The sequence below is a fragment of the Tasmannia lanceolata genome, unplaced genomic scaffold, assembly GCF_043159265.1.
Source record: "Tasmannia lanceolata isolate RefF3 unplaced genomic scaffold, GAP_Taslan_0.1 ptg000011l, whole genome shotgun sequence".
NCBI lineage: Eukaryota > Viridiplantae > Streptophyta > Magnoliopsida > Canellales > Winteraceae > Tasmannia > Tasmannia lanceolata.
Genome location: NW_027518688.1, coordinates 15,875,549 through 15,898,375, shown reverse-complemented (window position 1 = coordinate 15,898,375; position 22,827 = coordinate 15,875,549). Strand labels below are relative to the sequence as shown.

The window sequence follows — 22,827 nt, the reverse complement described above, 5'->3', positions numbered from 1 at the left end:
AGGGTCTTTGAAGTCGGTGTACAAATTGGCGGCGAGGTGACTCATGCAGTAGCTATGGTTTGCAATAGGCATTACTTTAGGCACTGCTTGCATCAACCCCTTTTGTCGATCGGAGCAGAGGGGCCATCAACTGCCCACCATGGTCCCCAAGTTCACAGAAAAGGGTTTACATCTACTTTATGCCATTTATATAAATTATCATTCCTTCCGGACACAAAAAAGCATACAAAAAAAATAATAGCAACATTTCTTCTGTCTACATCCTATATGAAATGAAATCCCATTTCTCCACTCCACAAATTAACGTAAAAAATAAAACCCTAGCATCAACAAATAGCATGCAACTCTATTTTACTCTGTATGTGGATTTGCAGTAACATACGCATATATGAAATGAAATCTCATCTCTCCATTTCACAAATTAATGTACAAAATAAAACCCTAGAATAAGAAAACAGCATAACATTTCTCCATTTCACAAATTAATGTAAAACATAAAACCCTAGCAGCAACAAACAGCATTTACAACTATTTTACTCTGTAGGAGGAAATGTAGTAACTGACATGTATATGAAATGAAAAAAATAAAAAACAGATTGCATCAAAAAGGATTTTCCCCCCCCCTCTGCATCTCTCTCAACCTGATTTTTCTTTTAAAAAATAAATAAAAAAGAGATTGAATAAAGGAAGGAAAGGAAACGACGTACCAGGTATGGTTTACTGTTTTCGAGGTTTGATACGTGCTTCACCTTCGTCGAGATCGCCGTAGAGATTGCCGGAGGAGAGGAGGAAAAATAAACAGAGACGAAAGGAGAGAAGAGGGAAAAGTGAAATGTGTTTTTAATTTTCTAAGTCAAATCACTTTGTTTCTACCAGAGGGGCATTATCGTCATTCAAATTTTCGTAAACCGGGTTTTTACCCCCTTCTGTAATTTTCAACAAACACTTGACCCATCTGATATTATGTGATTTATTTGTCCCCCTGTGTTAAATTTCCATAGACTATTGACCCATGCGTAAAATACTACCAAGTAAGACAATTTATGAAAGAAAACAAAGATAAAGATTTAGATGATATTTTCACCCTCCTTCATTACGTAGACACCCCCTTTATAACCTGATTTGACGTGAGAAGTGGGCAACTTTATGTCAAATCACATTATAATGAGGTGTACAAGTACTGCAGGGGTGAAAATATCATCACCCTTTATTTATGAATACTTTAAAAATAAGGGATTTGCTAGCGTCTACTGCATAAGGCATTTCGCGGATGGGCTGTTGCATGTGAGCAGCCACCTAACCACAACTATCAACAAAGAAAAAGCTCAGCACATATAGTGACTCAGCATAGCTATCGTTACAACCATGATTCCATCATGGAAAACCACTTTCTAATTCTAATGTTCTAATTTTAGTTAGACACCGGCACTTGTGGGGTTTTATGTTAGACTGTCTCTCTCTGTTTTAATGACAACGTACATGAGCTTTTGGCTCTGTTTGGTTAGATGAGATTTTAGTGGAAGTAGTAGTCAACAAGGAGGTGACACGGGTGGGATATGTGTAGACTTGTCTGAGAAGATTAGAGGGAATTTTCGGGAATTTTGGTAGTGTGTTTGGTTAGATGTCAAAGCATGTGGGAGAATGGAGGGGTGTCATTAACAAAATAAATAGTAAAAGAGAGAGAAAGAGAGAAAAAAAGTAATGATTATACATGGCATTTCATATTCTACTCGTCTCCCCTCTAAAATTTACCAAAAACAAGGTTTGGCATTGAAAAAGTATGAGAGGGGACAATCCCGCCACATAGGCGCCACCTAAGCCAAAAGCTAATAATTATGTCTCTTCCATGTCTAGAAGTCCAATGGGATTTGAGCTAAAAAATGACAACCAAACAACATTTGGTATTTCATATTCCTAGAAATGCTCACCCGTCTTCCCTACTTTTTGCAACCAAACAGAGCCTTTATGGTGGAAGAGTGCCAAGACCCAATACCATAATTTCATTTCAACATTGAAACTGATATTGGCACTACCATGTTTTAATAATTACACGAACGGACCTTCTCTTTTCTTTTTAAATTGGCGTCCGAATCTTTGTGGGAGCTACTGATATTGGCACTACCAATGCTTCATACTTGCACAAACTCATGTTGTCTTTTATTATTTAAGTAGCTGTTAAAGTTTATTACAGTTCCTCAAATGCTCTAGGCCAATTAAAAAAGAAAAGACAAGCTGAGTTAGTGTACTTATTAAAAGATGGTAGGGCCAATAAAACCAACCTTTAGTTGTTATAAATGTACTAGAAGGGAGCGGCCCCGGAAGAGAAGGGGTCGAACACATCACTTCCCCTATTTTTTTGCCGAAAAGCAGCCGTCTAGAGAGAGTATTGAAACGAATCTTACAAGGACTCGAACTAAAAAACAGCTTCCTTTATGGCAAAAACCAGTGACCAGTGACCAATGACCTAAGATATGAAGAATATAAAATAGGTTACTGATATTTGCACTACCAGGTTTGGATAATTAGACGAACTCACCTTGTCTTTTTCCTTTTTAATTGGCTGGTTAGAGCTTTCTAGGAAGGGAAGTGATACATTCACCCACCCTTTTCTTTACTTGGGACAGTCCCTCTAATGTATTTATGACTACTCTTTTACACTAGAGGTCATTGTCCCGTGTTAAAAAAAGGGGGCAAATATATCATTTAACTTTTACGAACTGTAACAGCTTTTGAAAGCTGTTAAAATAAATATAGACTAGGTGAATTTGTCTCATTGTCAAAAATGGTAGTGGGAATATCAGTAGCAGTACCATATTTTGATAATGGCACTAGTCACTTTGGTCTCGTTCCAGCTTACCTCCAAAAAAGGAAAGAGAAAAAAAAATAAAAGTAAAAATTGTAATTCAAAAAAATTCTAATAAAAATTCTATTCCAACTTGGACAAAATCAAATCACAATACCTCCTCTTGGGGCGGGAAGCAAATTCTTACACTTTCCCTTTCTAATTCTACCCATGTGTCAATACGGTCCTCGATTCCATTCTGTTTTTTAACCAAAGACTAGAATTGGGTTGAATTGGAATCAGATCCCAATTCGAACATCTAATTCCCACAATCCTAACACCCAATTAGGAAGTCACTACACTTCACAAAAATGTTATCAACAACCAATCAAAAAGGAGTTTAATAAAGTGAAGATTGTTAATAAGCAAATCAAGAAGGAACCCTTTTTTAATGTCATTTTGTCTTTAGTATTTGGAAAGTATTTGGTAGGAAACCTTCAAGGTGAGCCCCGCACGCAATGAACTTTGCAATTCTAAATCATTAAACTATTGATTCGTGCTAGACTCATGCCTAAAATACTAACAAGTAAGACACAGTCTAAGAAAGAAGATAATATAAAGATTTTATTCATGACTACTTCAAAAATAATGTTCTACTTTAACAATTTGTCAAATAGTTATTACATTTGACCACACTAATTGACATTGACGCATAAAATGACACAAACGTCCCCATTGTTGGTGACCAATTAGTAGTTTTACTTTTGGGAAGTTATATCTTCGCCCCCTTTTCTTCTTTGGGTTACCCTCTAGTGTATTCAAGACTACTCCTTTTACACTAAGGGGGGTGGCCCCACGAAGAAGTAGAGGAGAATATAGGGCGCCGGTAAATTCGCCCCCACAGCCAATACAATTCTCTCTCTCTCTCAACACAAACCCTTAGTGGGGCCCAACAATGAATGGTTTAGATCTTTGAAGAAAGTAGGCCCCACCCATACTTATTATCACAACCAGTACTCGCTCATAAATCTCTTTGAATATGAATCCTTAGTGGACCCCAACAATGAAGGGTTTAGATCTTTGAACACAGCGGGCATCATAAAAGGTGTATTTAAAAAAATCACTTAGGCTCACTTGTTGCGACCCAATGTAAATAGGTATTGTCCCAAAAATCATCTCCCTATCATAGAGATTTATATATGGTGTCGACATTTTAGATCGGATGGTTAAGATCATTTGATGGAGATGATTTTGGGGGCACATCCTATTTATATTGAGACTCAACAAATAAATGTTGTGGCTCCAATGAATTTTCTAAAAATACGCATTATATGATGTATGAACGTATGTGTCATATGATAGGTGTGTTAGTTATTGCCGACCCTACACGGCGTTGGAGGGGCAGGGCATATGCAGTGCGGGCCAACATGGGTGGTTGAATCTATTAGTTTTGTTATAAAGAGGAGTTCTGTAGTTGATAGGAGAAGTTATTACATTCAAAGTATGAGAACAGTACCTTTCTTTGTATTTTATGGTTGTTCTTTTTAGTATAGGATTTTATGGAGTTTAGTTATTATTTGTTTGTTTTAGGAAGTTGGGTCCTATTGAGTTTGTTTGAGTTTTGGGCTTTACATAGAGAGAAAAGCCAAAAACGTAAAATTGCAGAGGACGAGGACGAAGACGAAGACGAAAACGTTAAATAGAGGAGAAAAGAGAAGGGTGTTGTATGGTTTTGTGCTTTTTAGTTGTATATTCAATAAAAAAACACTCTCTTTTGTGTTTTGTGTGATTTGGATTTTACTTCTGCTGCTTTGATCTTTGTATTCTACAAGGTGGGCCCAGTGTATATTTTGGTTTGTGAGCATATTCAAAGATCCAAACCATTCAGACGTTGGGCTCCAATGTTACTAGATTGTGCCCCCAAAAATCATCTTCATTGGATGATCCTAACCCTCTAATCTGTAGATAAACCACACCATATAGAAATATCTTCAAATCAAAGAGTTAGATCATCCAATGGAGATGATTTTCACAAAGTATTTACTGTGGGGCTAACAATTGAATGGTTTTAGATCTTTAAACAGGGGGGCCCACTCTAATTTAAAAAAAATATGTGCACCTATGTACATACACCTTATTCCAATATCCTAAACATTCATTTGATGGACCCCAATGTAAATAGGCTTTTCCCCACAAATCATCTTCATATGATGATCCTAACTCTCCGATCTGTAGAGGGAGGATTTGGAGCATCGTATGGAGATTATTTTATGGGCAAGGCCTAGTTATGTTGGACCCCAACAAATGAATGGTTTGGAATTTCAAACCATAGACCCAAGTGATTTTTTTTTTAAAGATACACTTTTATAGTGTCCACTTTCAAAGATCTAAACCATTCATTGTTGGGCCCTACCAAGGGTTTGTGTTCAAAAAGAGGAGAGAGAGTACTATTTGTGGGAATAAGTACAAGTAGGGCCTACATTGCTCAAAGAGCTAAACAATTTACCAAAAAACAAAAAAAAAAATTAGCTAGCATGTTGTCAGTATTTTTTTTTATTTTTATTTTTCAATTAGTTTAGTGGTAAGTTAAATAAGTGAAGTCACTTTAGAAGTTTAAGTGTGGTTTATTAGGATTATTTTGAGTTATTATATATAGTGAAAAGTTTGGAAGGGAAAATATTTTTAATATTTTATACCTTTTTTTATGCGCGAAAAATATAAATTGAACCAACAATCTTCAGTTTTTATTTAGAGGGACCTTTAATATGTGATGATATCCCTTTAAATTAAGGGTAATCATATCATTTCCCTCTAAATGATATTTGGGTTACATAGTGGATCAGTTTATTTGGGTTTATGTTTGCTTATCACCTTTAGTTATTTATTGAAACTTTGTGTGAAATTTTGAATTTCTCAATACATTACATTAGAATGTATGTGTGTGTTGAATATATACAAATAAATTTGTTACAAAGGATAAAGATAGTATTTATCTTTAAGATAAGATATATATATATATATATATATATAGGTGTAGCTAACTTAGCTACACCGCCGGCTTAAAATACAATGGGCCCACATTGTGTTTGGTGATCCAAACCATTCATTTGATTGGCCCTCACATAGATAGGGTGTCCACCAAAAATCAGCTCCATAGGATCATCCCAACCCTTCAAACTGTGGAGGCAAAAATGGACAAATTTTTGAAGGTTTTTACACGTTCATTTTTGCCTCCACAAATCGTAGGGTTGGGATGATCCTATGGAGCTGCTTTTTGGTGGACACCCTATCTAAGTGAGGGCCAATCAAATGAATTATTTGGATCACCAAAACAATGTGGGCCCATTGTATTTTAAGCCGGCGATGTAGCTTCACTTTCCTCATATATATATATATATATATATATATATATATATATATATATATATATATATATATATATATATATGAGAATAGAGTTCTTAAGGTGTCACCTCATATAACTTATATGAGGTGGCGCTCACAAAACATAAGGGGTCCACATTTTTGGGGTGATCCAAACCACTCATTTGAAAGGCCCTTAGATGGATATGGTGCCTACAAAAAATCAGGTCCATAGGATCATCCTAACCCTTCCATTTATGGAGGTTAAAAATGGGCATATTTATGGAGGTTTATACCCATCCATTTCAACCTCCACAAATAGAAGGGTTAGGATGATCTTATGAAGTTGATTTTTTGGGCATACCTTATCTATATGAGGGCCTATAAAATGAATGCTTTGGATCATCCAAATAAAGTGGGCCCCTTATGTTTTTAAGCGCCACCTCATATAAGCTATATGAGGTGACACCTTATGAACTCTATTCTCTATATATATATAACATATATATTGTTTAAGTGCTCTAATAGACATGCACTCGTCCTCTTTGAATCACTTTGGAACCATGGTTTTAAATTTCAACCGAAATCCTAAATTTCGGACCGAAATTTCGGTTTTTCCAAAATTTGACACAAAAAAATCTGTTTTTTTTAATATTAATTTAATATTTCACCGAAATTTAATAATGAATAAAATATCGTTTTTCCGTTTTGTACCAGATTTCGACCACCGAAATTCGAAATTTCAGGTCCGAAACCGGTACCGAAACCGAAATTTTAAACCTTGTTTGGAACTATGCTTAAAAGAAGGGGTACAAATAACAGAGAGTGTATTTATCGACAGAGTGCGCTTACAAAGATAGAGCACTTAAACAAATAGTCCACTTACACATAATACGGTTACAGAAAAAATCAAGAAAATAGAATCTGTATACCTGCCCATTGGAATGCTTCTCTTTTATACAGAAGAACATGCCTCACCGTGGAGGATGCATCTTCTCTCAAACAGTCACTCAATGTGTCTATTATGAGAAAGGAAAACACTTTTGATGCCCTTATGGGGGTAAAAGACGAGAGTGAAAAGGACCCATGATTTCTTTTCTTTTCTTTTTTCACGATTTATTTGGTGTTTCGGAATCTGTTTTGCTAGCAGTGATGTATGAGAAAACACATAGTAAAGCTTAAAAAAAAAAACCCATCATTTGAAACAAAAAGTCACTTGTAAGAAAAGAAATGTTTGAGAATCAATTTTAAACTAAGAGGTATGCTAAACTCACACGAGCACTTGTAGAAAAGGGCTACAAGGTAGGGTTATCTGTGCCCTTATAAATGCACCCATGATGACGTGGCTCCAATGGTGCTGCCCTTGTAGACCTTTTCTACAAGGGCTCCTGTGAGTTTAGTTTAAAAATCTGTTAAAAAACAAGAACCCAACCCATGCTCAGCACAGCACACCCAACCTTGCCCTCCAACTCTGTAGCCCTTTTCTACAAGGGCTCCTGTGAGTTTAGAATCCCTCTTAAACTAATGAAATTGTTTGCCTCTTATAAAGAGCTGAAGTTTCTTCTTCATGTCCAATGCGGGACTAAACTTTTTGCTTTGAATTTCACCCCGCTCACATGATATGAACACAAACACAAGGGCTTTGGGTTCAAAACTTTACAAACACACAAAGGTATTCTTTATTTTGAATTTTCCCTCAAAAATTCCAAAAGTGAGTTCAAAACTGATTATTGGGCTCAGATTTATATTTAATTTTGACTCCAACGATAGTTTTGGAGACAATCGGTTATCAAAATCCAAAAGAACCAAGGCCTAAGACTCCTCAAGTTGGTGAGTGGATATTAGTAACACCCAACTTGCTAGTTAAGAGTTAGAACTGAGCTTGCTCAAGTGCCTTGGTAAAGATTACGGCAATTTGTTGGCAAGTATTAAAGTATGAAGTCTGCAGTAGATCAGATTTGTCGTAGAGGAATCAATGGACGAATTTCATAGAGGAAACCAACAAATTTATACGTTTCTGGCCGTCCATGCTCAAGAGATTAGGATCACCTCATCATGGTGGGACCTAAGGCAGTGGACGGGACCCATTTTGGCCCACGGGACCAACGAGGTACCATAATCAGGCCAAATTGCGGGCTTTTGTTGTGGAAAGTAGGGACCCACTTGGGAAATGATGGGCCCAACCACAGAAAGGTGCGACATATGGGTAAGTAACTATATGGATTATCAACCGTTGATGTTCAATTTAGTAGCCTATGGACTAACCAAATTGATAGTCTACCTCAATCTCCACCTTAAACAATTGGATGAAACAATTAGAACTTGTCATAGGTGGGCCCTATCGCCATGGTCTATTCAACGAGTAGATGCTTGGTAATCCGGACCGTTGATCTAATTATTCAAGTCTGATCCCGAATGGAGACTACGATCATAAGATTAAGGTGTACGAAAATCAATAGCTTATAGACATCCTTAGGACATCTTTCTCATCATTCTTAATCAATGGTCTAGAATCAACCGTTGAGGGCAGGATCGATCAAGGGCAATAGGCTGGACTTGTTATGACCAAACAATATTACACAGTCGGAATCGCTATACATGTGACAGTGGATTCATGCCATACATGGTCATTTTCCTTTTAAAAGACATTTCCTATTATTATTTACGATCAGTCGATCATGTTATTTTTGGGGGATTTGTTAGGGACTTCCACAGAAAGGCATTTTGCGGCTGGCTGTTGCATGAGAGAGCACTGCCACACAGGCTCACTTTTGAGCAGATTTTGTCTTATTCATATAATTCCATCTGAGGTGGCTGCTCTCTCGTGCAACAGCCAGCCGAGAAATGCCTTTCTACAAAAATCCCTAGCAAATCTTTTTTTTTTTTTACAACTAATCATGTTTAACTTCAAATCCATTCATATAAAATTATAGGCAACTAACTTTGCCCCCTGTTTGGATTGGAAGAAAATCATTTCTTGTAGAAATTTTTGTGCTAGGTTTTTTTTTTCTTTTGGTTTCCGCCATTTAGAAAGAAATGATATGGTTGTGGCATATTTAGAAGGTTGAAGGTCCCTCTAAATTTAACATGAGCTCCAGTGGTTAGAGTACCTTTTTTTTTCCCATGCGTTGTAGTCAAACATTGGAAAAGCATGATGCTTTGGAAAAGTTTCAGAGAAACTTTTCCAAAGAATTATTGGAATCCAAATAGGGCCTTATAGTGTATTTATGACTACTTTTTTTACATTAGGAGGAGCGGCCGATAAACGGACGGTTTGGACTTCGGATCATCATCCTATGTTGTGGGCCGTATAGTACCTTTTAATAAGAGAAATGATTTCTGCACTCCAATGTTGTGATAAACATTCGCTCCGAACTTTGTCGTGACTACACGACAAGCGTGTAGAGAGCATGTTTATCAAAACATTGGAGATTTCGAGTGCAGAAATCATTTCCCTTTTAAAAATACCAGACTATACAGGACTGCACCATATCAAATCTCTGCCAAAAATCATATCCATAGGATGATCTAATAGAGGTTTCCAACTTTCCATAATATGCCGGAGGGTTGGGATCATCTTATGGAAATGATTTTTTTGGAGACAACATATTTACCGATCAAATGGACAGTTTGGATTACCTATGTTATGGGCCGGGCTTACATGGAGAACTTCGACCTAAAATAACATTAACAAGAAAGTTAGACGTCAAGGGAATATTTTAACTTAAAGCTTTGGACGGGGTGCGCCAGGCCCGTGAAGTAGTGCAACGCATGGGCGACGCTTAAGAGCACCCAATAGCAAGCTACTGTTGGTAGGCCCTCCCCCACAAAAATTAGATTAATATCATGTGATCCAATGGACCACGTATCAGGTATCAGATATTAAACTGATAAGAACAAATACTATACGAGAATTTATATGATGCCCGACCGTCAAAATAGCAAGGGCTAGGTGGCAAACCACATAGCCCTTGATTTTTGATCTGGTCAAAACACCTATTTTGAGTGTTTTGACCAGATCAAAAATCAAGGGCTAGGTGTCACCTAACCCTTGTATATTACCCGATCGGCCATCATATAAAAACTCCAATACTACACTTGATCTTAGCCAAAAGGCCGAGAAATGTATGCTTTGGAATGAAACTTACACCCCATTTTATATGAAAGCTCTTTCCCTCACTACATCTTCTTATTCGATGTGGGACTAAACAACACTCAAGGGAAAAAAAAAAAAAAAGGGTTGTGAGGCTCCTTCCTAACAGCCACACTTTGGGTTTCAAGATTCCCCAAAGAAAATCTAAGCCGTTGATCCGTTTTGTATGGGATCAAGACCATGCAGGCCGTCAGATGATGTTCTAATGATCGAAGATCTCTATTGCACATGCACAACTCATGTTAGACCCAAAAATTGCTTGTTATCTTAGATCCTGAAAGTGATTGTGGGGGGGTAGTGGCTCTATTTCTTCGTACAGAGCATGCCAACTTAAGGGAAATGATGTAGTACTCTCGCATTTTGTTAATGATACTCCTTACCTTATAAACAGTTCCTTACTTTGGAGTTTGGAAACGGCTAATAATAGGGTACATCCTATTTACATTGTGGCCCATCAAATGAACGGTTTAGATCATCCTAAGAAGTGTCCCCAGTGTGCTTTTTGAAAAACACTAGACTTCGCGCAGAATTATGTCACGTATGTATATGATATGGGATAAATTATATGATGAGGCTGGATGATAAATACAAGCATGTCCGCTTGTATAATGGGTCAAATATGAAGCGATGCACGCCCTTGGATATTGATATATAAATAACTACCTAAGATTATGAAGCGATATGCCAGTAACAACATATCTCATAAATGAGGCTGTTCAAAACGGAGATCAATACGATTACCGCTTGAACTTCATAACCACAAGAAATTTAAATTCAATTCATGAGAGGGAACATGTGAGATATTTACACTTCCACATATGCACTATTTTGGATAATCTGCAGCCAAACAAACACCAACTCCAACAGCTTAAGCTTTTGGAGTAATTGAGTCATGTTCTTGATTGAATTTATGTTCTCTTCACGCTAAACAAATTGCTAAATCCTTGTTCGCGAGGCATTTAAGCCAACAATCGTTTGATTGTGGTTCCCACAAAACTCGAATTTGAGGCACATTACTCGAATTCAAGGCATATTCTTATTAATTTGATACGCACTCGAAAACCTCCGATCGGAAGATAATTTTATCTCGTAAGAAGACCAGGAGAAAATGAATCTGATGTATAAGGAGGCAAATTTCATTTTTACTTGTTATCAAAACATGGTAGTGCCAATATCAGTAGCCAAGTTTTATTTTTACTTGTTGACTACCCATCTATAGACCACAAATTGAAAGGTTAGGATCGTCTAATAACCGAGAAACACATTTCAAAAGGGAATGATATATTCACCTCCTTTCTTTACCGAGCCACCTCCACCTAGAGCAGAAAGAGTAGTCAAAATACACTAGCGGAGATGGCCCGGGAAAGAAATAATTCAAGCAAAGATGAGAGAAATAATATGGAAGTAGAAAACCATTCCAAGGAAAAAAATTGATGGAACAGGAGAAACAACAAAAGGAAAAAAGGACCATAGACTAGGGATCTGGTAACAGTGGGGTCGGCTGGATCAACGGACATGATAAATATGGCATACGTAGGACCCAAAATGTGACTCTTAGGAAAAACAACCTAACAATAACCACCTTTTAGCATGTTTCTTAACATATTGAGAGTTTGAATTTTCCATGCAGATAGAAATTGAATCGATCTTGACCTCGTTGAGTCTTTATCTTCGTTGTCTTTTTAATTTTTTAAAGTTATGCTTTTGGAGACAAAGGTGGAGAATTTTCCATCTCAGTCTAGTTCTTGAATTCAAAGACAAGACAAATTTTGAATTTTTTTTTTATATTATGTACATTCTTTTTAATGTGTGTCTAGTGCCTAGTGGGCTAGGCAAAACCCTAATAAAATTATTGATAAACTAAGGGGGCTTATATCTGCACTACCATATTTTGATATTGGCACTACTCTTCATTTTACATTTTTTTAACCAACTGTCAAAGGAAGGCTATTACAATTCCTAAAAAGCACTCTGCGGCCAATTGTAGACAACATTAGCAAAACACTGTTTTTAAACTGCGTTTAACTGGCTTTGTAGGCTTGCCGTTTAATTAATGCTCCATTAAAATGTTTTAAAGCAAAAAAAAAACTTCCATCTTTCCCAAAAACCTAAACCGAGCAACAATCTCTTTTTACAACTTTCCCAACACGAATAATCCTCTATATCCATTCACATCCTCTGACAGCTTCTCCATTAACCCCTTCTACAATATTTCCCACTTAGTGTCTATCAAACTCGACGGTTCCAATCACCTACTTTGGAAAAAACCAAATATTTCCCATCCTTAAAACACATCGTGTATATTTTCCTTCGTTGTTGGCTCTACTTCCCCTCCTCCTTAATACCTTTCGATTGTTGATGGTACCATCTCCAAAGTTTTTATATGGTGCCCGACCGGCAAGTACCGTCAAAACGGTACCACCCTTGATATTTGATCCAACTGCAGCCCACTTTTTAAGATGCTGCTGTTGGATCAAATATCAAGGGTGGTACTTTTGAAGTACCACCTTCACGTGACCTGACGGTCGGGCATCATATAATTTCTCCCATCTCCAAGGACACTCCCACCGTCAATTCTGGCTAAAACCGCAGGATGAAAATGGATCAGAGATGATCCTTAGTTAGCTCACTGCCACCCTATATGAATCAGTTCTTGCCCTAATTGTTGGCTATCAAAGATCAAAGAATGTTTGGCTATTCCTTAAACTGATGTTCTCCTCCCACTCACAGTCTACACCTCGGTTCTCAACTTCAAAACCTCCAAAAGCCATCTTCTCAATCCGTTGTTGACTATCTTCGCCACGTCAATATAAGTAGTGACTTTTTTTCCGTTGCTAGCTACCCTGTGCCTAAGTATAGCCTACTGATTATAGCCCACTGGACGATTGGTTATCATGTATAGAACAATATTAGTATTTTACTAATAGAAGAAGGTTCTTTGACTTCTTTCCTTCCCCTAGCTAGGTTAATATTTGTTCCCTCTTATGTATTATATTTAAGCAAAGCCCCAATCGTACTTTTTAGAGAAAACGACAAAAAAGGGCTTTGATATGATAATGACCTGTCGGGGGGGGGGGGGGGGGACTTGGAAATGACCAATGTAAAGTTGTTTGGACAAGAATGCCCCTCACTGTACGTTTTTCTCTCTCTCTCTCTCCCTCTTCCTCTCTCTCTCTCTCCCCCTATCAAATCAAATTACAGGTGATGATTACCTTTCACTTTTTTATTTTCAAAATCCCAAACCACTTCTCTCTCTCTCTCTCTCTCTTTTTCACACCTGTTTTATTTTCAAAACCCCAAACTACTTCTCTCTCTCTGTTTTATTTTCAAAACCCAAAACTACTTCTCTCTCTCTCTCTCTCTCTCTCTCTCTCTCTCTCTCCGGCGTTCTCTCTCCGGCACTCCCTCGTCTATCCTCTCTCTCCTCGTCACCGGCACAAAAGAGGGCGCTCCCCACATGGCGGCTCGCTTCTCAGGTTGGTACCCCTCTCACTGTCACTTTCTCCTTCAATTTTTTCAGTTATTGTTCCCATAAATTCTGGAAAACCCCTAATTTTTTTCAGTTATTGTTCTCCTTAAGTTATTGGGAACACATTACTGGAAAATGTATGGTTTAAACTAATACTTTCTCAGACATTATTGGTTTAAACACCTAAATTTTGGAATATCAATGGTTTAAACTAATAATCTGTGAACAATCATTGGTTTAAACAACATATTTTTAGAAAATCAGTTGGGAAATATCTAATTTTTGAAACATTCAAGGTTTAAACTTACAGTTTGTCAGAAATTATTGATTTAAACCATTAAGTTTGGAACTATTAATGGTTTAAACCAATACTTTGGGAGAAATATCTGGTTTAAACCCCAAAATCAGTTGAGAAAACCACTAATTTTTTTAAAATTAATCGTTTAGACAAACAATTGATAACAAATTATTGATTTAAACCCTAAGTATTTTGTAAATAAGTTGATAAAGAACTAAATTTTCACAAATCAATGGTTTAAACTTATAAGTTCACATACATTATTGGTTGAAACACTTAAAGTGTGAGAAATCATTGGTTTAAACCCTTAAAATTTCTGAAACCACTTGAGGAAACCCCTAATTTTTAAAAAATCAATGGTTTAAAACCTATAGTTTCTAACCCATTATTTGGTTAAACCCCTAAAGCTTAAGAAATAAATGGTTTGAAGCAATTATTTTTGAGAATTCATTGGGTTAAACCGGTAATATATAACAAACCAGTTAAGAAAACTTCTAATCCTTTAAAGATCAATTATAAACCCCTAAAGTTTGAAAAATCAATGGTTTAAACCAATAATTTGTGAGATATCATATGTTTAAACCACTAATATTTTCAAAATCAGTTGAGAAAACCCTTATTGTTTCAAAGATCATTGGTTTAAATCAATAATTTCTCAAACATTAATGGTTTAAACCCCTAAATTTTAAAAAAACAATAGTTTAAACCAATATTTCTGAGAAATCATAGATTAAAACCCGTAATATATCAAAAATCAATTGTGAGTTTTGAACGATCAATGGTTTAAACCATTAGTTTCTCAGAAATTATTGGTTTAAACCCATAAAGTTTTGAAAATCAATGGTTTAAATCAATAATTGTTAAGAAATCATTGGTCAAACCCTTAGTATTTAGGAAATCAATTGAGAAAACCCTTAAACTTTGAAAGGTCAATAGTTTAAACCAATAATTGGTTATAAATTATATATTTAAAGACATAATATTTCTGAAATAAGTTAAGATAACCTCTAATTTTTGAGAAATCAATGGTTTAAATCTATAAATTGTTACACATTATCGGCTTAAATCTCAAAAGTTTGAAAAAAAATAATGGTTTAAACCAATAATTTGTGAGAAATCAATTGTTTTAAACACTGAAGTTTGAGAAATCAGTTGAGAAAGCCTGTAATTGTTAAAAAAATCACTGGTTTAAACCACCATTCCATTGCTTCCTTTGTAGGGGCATAAACCACCATTCGATTGCTTCACTCCAAAGCACCATTCTATTGCATTGCACCAATAGTAATCTCCCTTCCATGGAAAGGTATGTAGTTCCATTTCCATTCTCCTCTCTTTCCATTTTTAGCACGTTTAAATTGCTTTAAACAACTTTTAATCATTTTTTAATTTTGTCTTTACAAGAGAGAGGAACGAATGGTTTCTTTTGTCTTACATGTCAACGGCATTCTAAAGGATGTGGTATCATTTGAATACGTCGGCGGGAAGAAGTTGCCTCTTATTGTGGGTCGGGGAATAAAATTTAGAGATTTTGACAATCTAATTCATAGCAAAATTGGCACCAATCAAAGTGAGGTTTCTCTATCTATAAAGTGTCGATATATTTTTGACCCATCTCAGATCATCTTATATGATATTCGAGATGGCGACGACGTTGATCTCAGATCATCTTATATGATATTCCCACTGGAACATGCAGTAGTCGAGGCCGAGACGTATGATTGCTGGGTATGGTTCCTGCATTTGTTCCGTTAGAATTTCATTTCGGCAGGACGAGATATCATCACGATTGGGTTCGACCGAATGAAGGGGTTGCCTAGAGCCATAGCGGAGGCTCTGCCAGGGTCGCACAAAAAAACCAAACTAACAAAAGAGTAATCATGTATACAATATATGTACTCTTTACTTGTAGCACAATATCGCATCCAATGATATATCCCGTCTTTTCGTTTTTGGAATATGAATCCAATGACTTTACCAGGAAGTCGTAGACGGGTAATGCCCAAGCAATTCTCCCCACGGTCTTTGCTCTTAAGTAGGGGAAGAGGCAGGATTTCGTCCTGTGATCCACAGGGTCAGCCCGGGCAAAAAGCACGAGCAGCACCAGAGCAGCAACACATGTCTCACTGTTGTCTGGACCGATGCAATCTCATTCGATCTGGACTCTGCCCTGATAACATCTGCAATCTTACCAAATCTCGCCCAAGCACCTGAAAACCTCCAACCTTCGACCTCCTCTGTCAAATGCCAGTCTACCCGTAATCTATTCCCTATAAGACTTAGGCTCAATGCCAATGCTAAATCCCTGACCTCAAAGGGGACTAATATGCCACCTATTTTAAATGCCCTCGACTTCGGTATCCAAGATCGCACGAGAACGGTCACTATTGCCTTGTGCAATTTTAGACCTTCTAGATTAAGCAAGGCCCCAAATGGGCTGCTCTCTAACATATCAGTATGTGCTTTTCTCAACTCAAGGGACCTGAAGAAGTCGTGAAACTTAAAGGGGCAGCATCTTGATATAGCATAAGATGCCTGCAAAACAAACCATTATCAGATATATACAATATTTTAAAAAATACAAGGCTTAAAAGAATAACGGAGGCATTACCATGGTTTGATGAGATGATCACTAGGTGGAAAAGATGGAATCAAATCCAATAAATCAGATTTGGACCCGTTCAGACAGAATGTGATGAAAAAATGTTAACAACTGATTTAAACCAACTGATTTCTCAAATATTAGGGGTTTAAACCAACGATTTCTCATAAATTATTGGTTTAAACCATTGATTTTTCAATATTAAGGGGTTTAAACCAATGATTTATATCAAATATTGGTTTAAACCATTAGTTTCAAAACTTAGGGGCTGATTTTCGAAATAGAAGGGATTTAAACAAATAATTTGTCATAAATTATTGATTTAAACAATTTATTATTCAAGATTTAGGGGTTTAAACCAATAAGGTATGAGAAATTATTGGTTTAAACCATATATTTTCGAAAAATTACGAGTTTTCTCAACTGATTTAAAAAAAATAGAGGTTTTAACCAATGATTTATTAGAAATATTGGTTTAAACCATCATTTTTCAAAACTTAAGGGCTATTTTCCAAAATAAAAAGGATTCAAGCTATTTTCGAAATAGAAGGGATTCAAACCAATGATTTTTCAAACATTATTGGTTTAAACCCTTTATTATTCAACATTTAAGGGTTTAAACCAATAATGTGTGAGAATTATTGGTTCAAACCATACAGTTCCCAAAAATTTGGGGTTCTCTAAATTGAATAAGGGTTTTAACAAAATATTTCTATCAAATATTGGTTGAAACCATTATTTTTCAAAACTTAGAGGCCGATTTTGAAAATATAGGATTTTCTCAACTGATTTGGGAAAATATAGGGTTTTCTAAACTCATTTTCTCAATTTTAAACCAATGATTTCTAACAAATTATTGCTTTAAACCAAACTTTGGGGCTTTAAACACAAAATTTGTGAAAAAATTTGAAGGAATTAGGGGTTTAAACCAAACTTTAGGGCTCTAAACCATACATTTATAAGAAATTAGGGGTTCAAATATACCTTTAGGGCTTTAAACCATATATTTCTAAAAAACATAGGGTTTTAAACCAAACTTTAGGGCTTTAAACCATAGATTTCTAAAAAAAATTAGGGTTTTAGTTGCTGATTTTCCAAAATATAGGGTTTTCTCAACTGATTTGGGAAAATATACGGGTTTCTAAACTGATTTTCCAAAATATAGGATTTTCTCAACTGATTTGGGAAAATATAGGGTTTTCTAAACTGAATTTCTAAACCAAACTTGGAGGTTTAGGGTGTGTTTGGCGTACCGTTTGAAATGGCGTTTGAAACGCCGTTTTGCCAAACGGAGTTTTCATGTTTGGTTGGCTAGATCAAAACGGCGTTTTAAATGGCAAACGGAGGTATTGTGTGTTTGGTTTCAAATGCCCCAAAATGGAGTTTTAGTGGTAAAATGACCAAAAAGGGCATTGTTTGGTTGGTCTCAATGTAACTCAACTACTCTCTCATTAGGCCTAATATTAAACAGTCATTAGGATCTCATTCAAACACAATTAAAATTAAACATCATTGCCTTAAATAGTTATACTATTGTTCACAAAAAATAAATTTAAAAAGTGGCACAATGAGTAATTTAAATAGCACATAATTCATCACGAATGCGGTCCTGAACCGAACCCATGAAAGCATCATCATGTGCATAGTCAAATATGTCATTCTGATCCATAGCATGATCATAACCCAAACCAACATCAACAATAGGCATATATGTATCATCATGGTCAGCTTTATCGAACTCCTCATCACGACTTGCATGCTTTCTTATGTAGTTGTGCAGTGACATTGATGCTACAATTAGTTGTATTTGGGTCTTTAAATCGAATTTCCATTTGCCTTCCCTTTTGTAGTCTGGGAAGATTTTTTTGCTTGATCACTTTCCATCTAAAGAATTCAAACCGTAAGCAAGAAATTCTCTAGAAAACTCTACAAGGGGTCCTCACAAAATTAGAACTAAAGAGAAACTAATGCAATGGTAAATCATGCAATAGTAACATCACAAAATTCTAATTCTCCTTTGATGTTACTTGACCTTAGGTCCACTATGTAATAGCATACACAGCCGTAGGTTGTATGTAATTAACCATTCCTCAATATACATATCATGTTTCTTAAGAAATTATATGATGACGGGCGTAGAAACACGACGTAAAAGGTGATACTTGATCCAACAACAGCTCCTCAAAAAGTGACCTGCTGCTATTGGATCAAATATCGAGGATGGGATGTTGAGTATGTGTTTCTATGCCCTTCATCATATTATTTCTCCATGTTTGTTATCTTAGAAAACAACAAAAGTTTTTGAAATGCAGTGGGTCTCATTGTCATTTGGGGTGCTTACATTTTATAAAAGAAGATAATATTGTAGTTATTTTGATGATGTCACTCCTTATTAAACACTTATATGATTGGTAGTTGATAGCTTGTTGGTAATTGTAAGACTTCACTCTAGCTAGACTCAATTTAACATAGGGCCGAAATTGGCCAGAGAACAATATAAATTCCCCTGTGTCCATTTGGATCTAGGCAAAAATTAATTATGAGAAAAAATTTCATGGATAATAAATTCCAACATCAACGTGCTTTGGAATTTTCCTTAAAAACAAGAATTTTCCTTAGGAAAATGGGTTTTGGTGAGGGCAAATAAGTAAAAACCCACAGCCCAAAAACTCCATTCAAAACGACGTTTTGCAAACGGACCTCCCCCCCTCCGTTTGCAAAATGCCGTTTTGAGGGTTCAAAACGGTGTTTCAAACGGCGTTTCAAACGGTGGCTGCGCACCCAAACACTCCCAAACGGCCGTTTGGCCCCAAAACGGTGTTTCAAACACCAAACGGTACGCCAAACACGCACTTAAACTAATAATCTGTGAAAAATTTGAAAAAAATTAGGGGTTTAAACCAAACTTTAGGGCTTTAAACCATAGATTTCTAAAAAAATTAGGGATTTAAACAACTGAGAGGGAGAGACTACCAACCTGTGAGAGGAGGTTCGCTCAGAATCAGAGGCTACCAGAGAGAGGTGCACGAACCTGCAGGGCATTGTGGCCCTCTAATGGACGGTTGGGATCATCCCTTGAGAGAAAGAGGGCATTGTGGCCCTCTAATGGACGGTTGGGATCATCCCATGAGAGAGAGAGGGGCATTGTGGCCCTCTAATGTACGGTTGGGATCATCCCATGAGAGAGAGGGGGGCATTGTGGCCCTTTAATGGACAGTTGGGATCATCCCATGAGAGAGAGAGAGAGAGAGAGAGAGAGAGAGAGAGGTGGGGGCATTTTAAATATGAGGGTATTTTTGTCCTAAACCGACGCAAACCAGTCACCATCACTCTAGATTGGTTATTTCCAAGTCTCCCCTCTTGACAGGTCATTGTCATATCAAAGCCATTTTTTTAGTCATTTTCTCTACTTTTTAAGGAGGCTAATTAAAATTGATCTTTTAAGTTTGGGGTAGACCTATCAACCTTCCCAGCCCCCTAATAAAATCCCAAAATCTCTTTCGTAAGCCTTTCATCTTTTTTCCGGTAGTTATTATAGACCAACTTGCAAGTTGATATCGTCTTGACGAACGAAAATGACTATACACAAATATTCAATCCTTTGGAGGTTGATTTGATGGATCATCATATGTGATGCACATGTTCAATCATTTGAACAAAAGTAGAACCGGCAAAACCGACCTGTGCCCGCGGGTGGACCCGACCCACGGGCAAATTTGCGGGCACGGGTCCGGGTTTTAGTGGCCCGCCAAAATCAACCCGCGGGCCACCCAACTCGCAAAAACATGGGTTGGGTCGGGTCAACCCGCGGGTTTTATGCCTTTTTTTGCTTTTATTATTTCTTTAAAAAAACTAAAAAAGACCCAAAGTCTTTTATGCCTTTTACCGTGTCTTGTTGTTCTTTGTGAGTTCCTGTCCTTTAGTCGTTCTTCAAATGACTCATTTCCACGGAAAATAAGGATGTGGTTTCAATATTACAAATTTTACTCGTCCTTCAAATGCCATTTCCATGGAAAATAAGGATGTTGTTTCAATATTACAAGTGATTAGGATGCTACTGATTATGATGTTACAGGAGCCAAATGTATTTCAGATAAAAGAAACATCTTTTCAAACAAATTTGTTTTCCTCGAAGTGATAATAAATTAAAAAATGCTTTGAATTTGCGGGTGACCCGCGGGTTGACCCAACCCACCCACACTGGGCGCGGGTCACGTAAATTTTGACTCGTGAAAATGCGGGTCATTTCCTGATCCAACCCATGTGACCCGTACCCGCATCACCCGCGGGTTGACTTGGCCCTGCCCACCCGTTTGCCAGGTCTAAACAAAAGGGACCATTACCTCTATAAGATTGGGCCACATAAAGAATCAATGGCTTGGAGATCTCTTAAAAGGACATCTTTTTATCACCCTTGATCAAGGAGATAGGATCATCCGATGAAGGTGGGATCTTGGTCAATCCATCAATCATGAAAGATTCACTAACCTGATCACTCTTAGGGTCTATTTGAATGTATGGATTGTTGGGGAGTTATAAATGGACCCCATATTTCTTAACGAAAACGTTAGGGCGTGCGGTGTTTAATGACAGATGAAAACTTATTCACAAAACGTTAAAAGGGGTCGATTTAAGATATATGGGGGTTGATTTATCACTGCCCAAGTTTTATCCATTAAAAATGATTTTCTATTGTTTGGTAAACTCATTTTCCAGGGAAATAATTTTCAAATTGAAAATTTTAAAACCTATCAAACCCTAGGATTATTCTCCACCGAATATTATCTTCCATGAGTTTTTTACCCATAGATCCAAACATCCCTCAGCCCTCTTCGGATTGCAGGAATCTTCTCGAAAAGTTTGGGAAGGAAAACAATTTCTAAACTTTCCTACTTTTTTAAAGGGGAAATGCATCAGCACAACCGTATTTTGATATTTGCAATAAACCAATCTGTCTTTTCTTCTTTAATTGGCTTGTGGGAGGTTTTTGGGAAATGTTTTTACCTTTTAACAACTCTTTAAACACTAAAAGACAAGATGGGTTAGCAAAAATATCAAAATATGGTTGTGTTAATATCATTTCACATGAAAAAGATAACCTAACCAACCCTATTCATTTCATTTCTTTTTTTTTTTATGGGTAAGCTGAGGTTAGGCGGACCCCTACCAGTATATTAAATAAAGAAAGATAATACAATATCAGGAACAAGAACACTACCCAATCTTTTGAACAGTGTCTAAGGAAAAGAGCAGAACAACTAGGGTATGATGCCCTTGAAGACAAACTCACAACAAGCAAGAGAAAAGAAAATACATGAGTTGGACACACGATCCCTAGAACAAGGTCTATACCCAGTTGAAGCCTTGTTTATTGTGATCCAAGAGATCTATTATCTTTTAGTGTTACTTCCTTATCCTCTGGCTTTTCGTCAACTCATGAACCCAATTCATTTCTTACTTAAAGAGGGACCATCAATTTAAGATAATATCTCTCTAAATTAATCACAATCATATCATTTCCCTATTAAATCGTGGAAAGAAAAATTCCCCCAACAATTTTTTTTTTTCCAGCGTATTTTGTTTTCTTCTTTCAATCCAAATAGGACCTTAGAAGAAAGAACCATCTTTCTAACATTTTTCTTCTTGTGTTTTCTCACTATTTTTAAAGATATTTCATAGTATATGGAGACTAGAGAAAAAACAAAGAAGAGACCAACGCCTATAACTCAATATCATTCAGTTTCAACAACTCCCTCTTGTTGAGCTTTGAATAAACACTACGGCCAAAATATGAAAGACGACCCGTTTGAACAAAGAAGTGTCAGCAACTCATTTGAAGTCAAGTGTCATTTCATTGATTAACCGGCAACTGGACCAAAGAAAAAAACTTCGACCCCTGGTCCTGGTAACGCCACCCCCCACAGCCTAACAATGCGCACGCAGGACACGTGCGCCATTCAATACAAGGTAAAATATAACAGAAATAATTAAGTGGGGTGATTCCGCACTATCAAATTTTGATAATGGTACCACTCCCTCTACTTTACACTTTTGACTTTTCTAATTATGAAAATTTGATAATGGTCCCAACAAATGGACGGTTTGGATCATCATATGATGTGGGCCTCACCGTACTTTTTTTTGAAAATACAGCCCGCACGTC

General features: G+C 36.7%; 2 pseudogenes; both read right to left on the bottom strand.

Annotated features, from left to right (window-relative positions):
• Positions 1-9,881: 9,881 nt before the first annotated feature.
• Positions 9,882-10,091, bottom strand: LOC143886958 (U2 spliceosomal RNA; annotated as a pseudogene).
• Positions 10,092-10,114: 23 nt separating this feature from the next.
• LOC143886959 (U2 spliceosomal RNA) lies at positions 10,115-10,274 on the bottom strand (annotated as a pseudogene).
• Between the last annotated feature and the right edge of the window lie 12,553 nt (positions 10,275-22,827).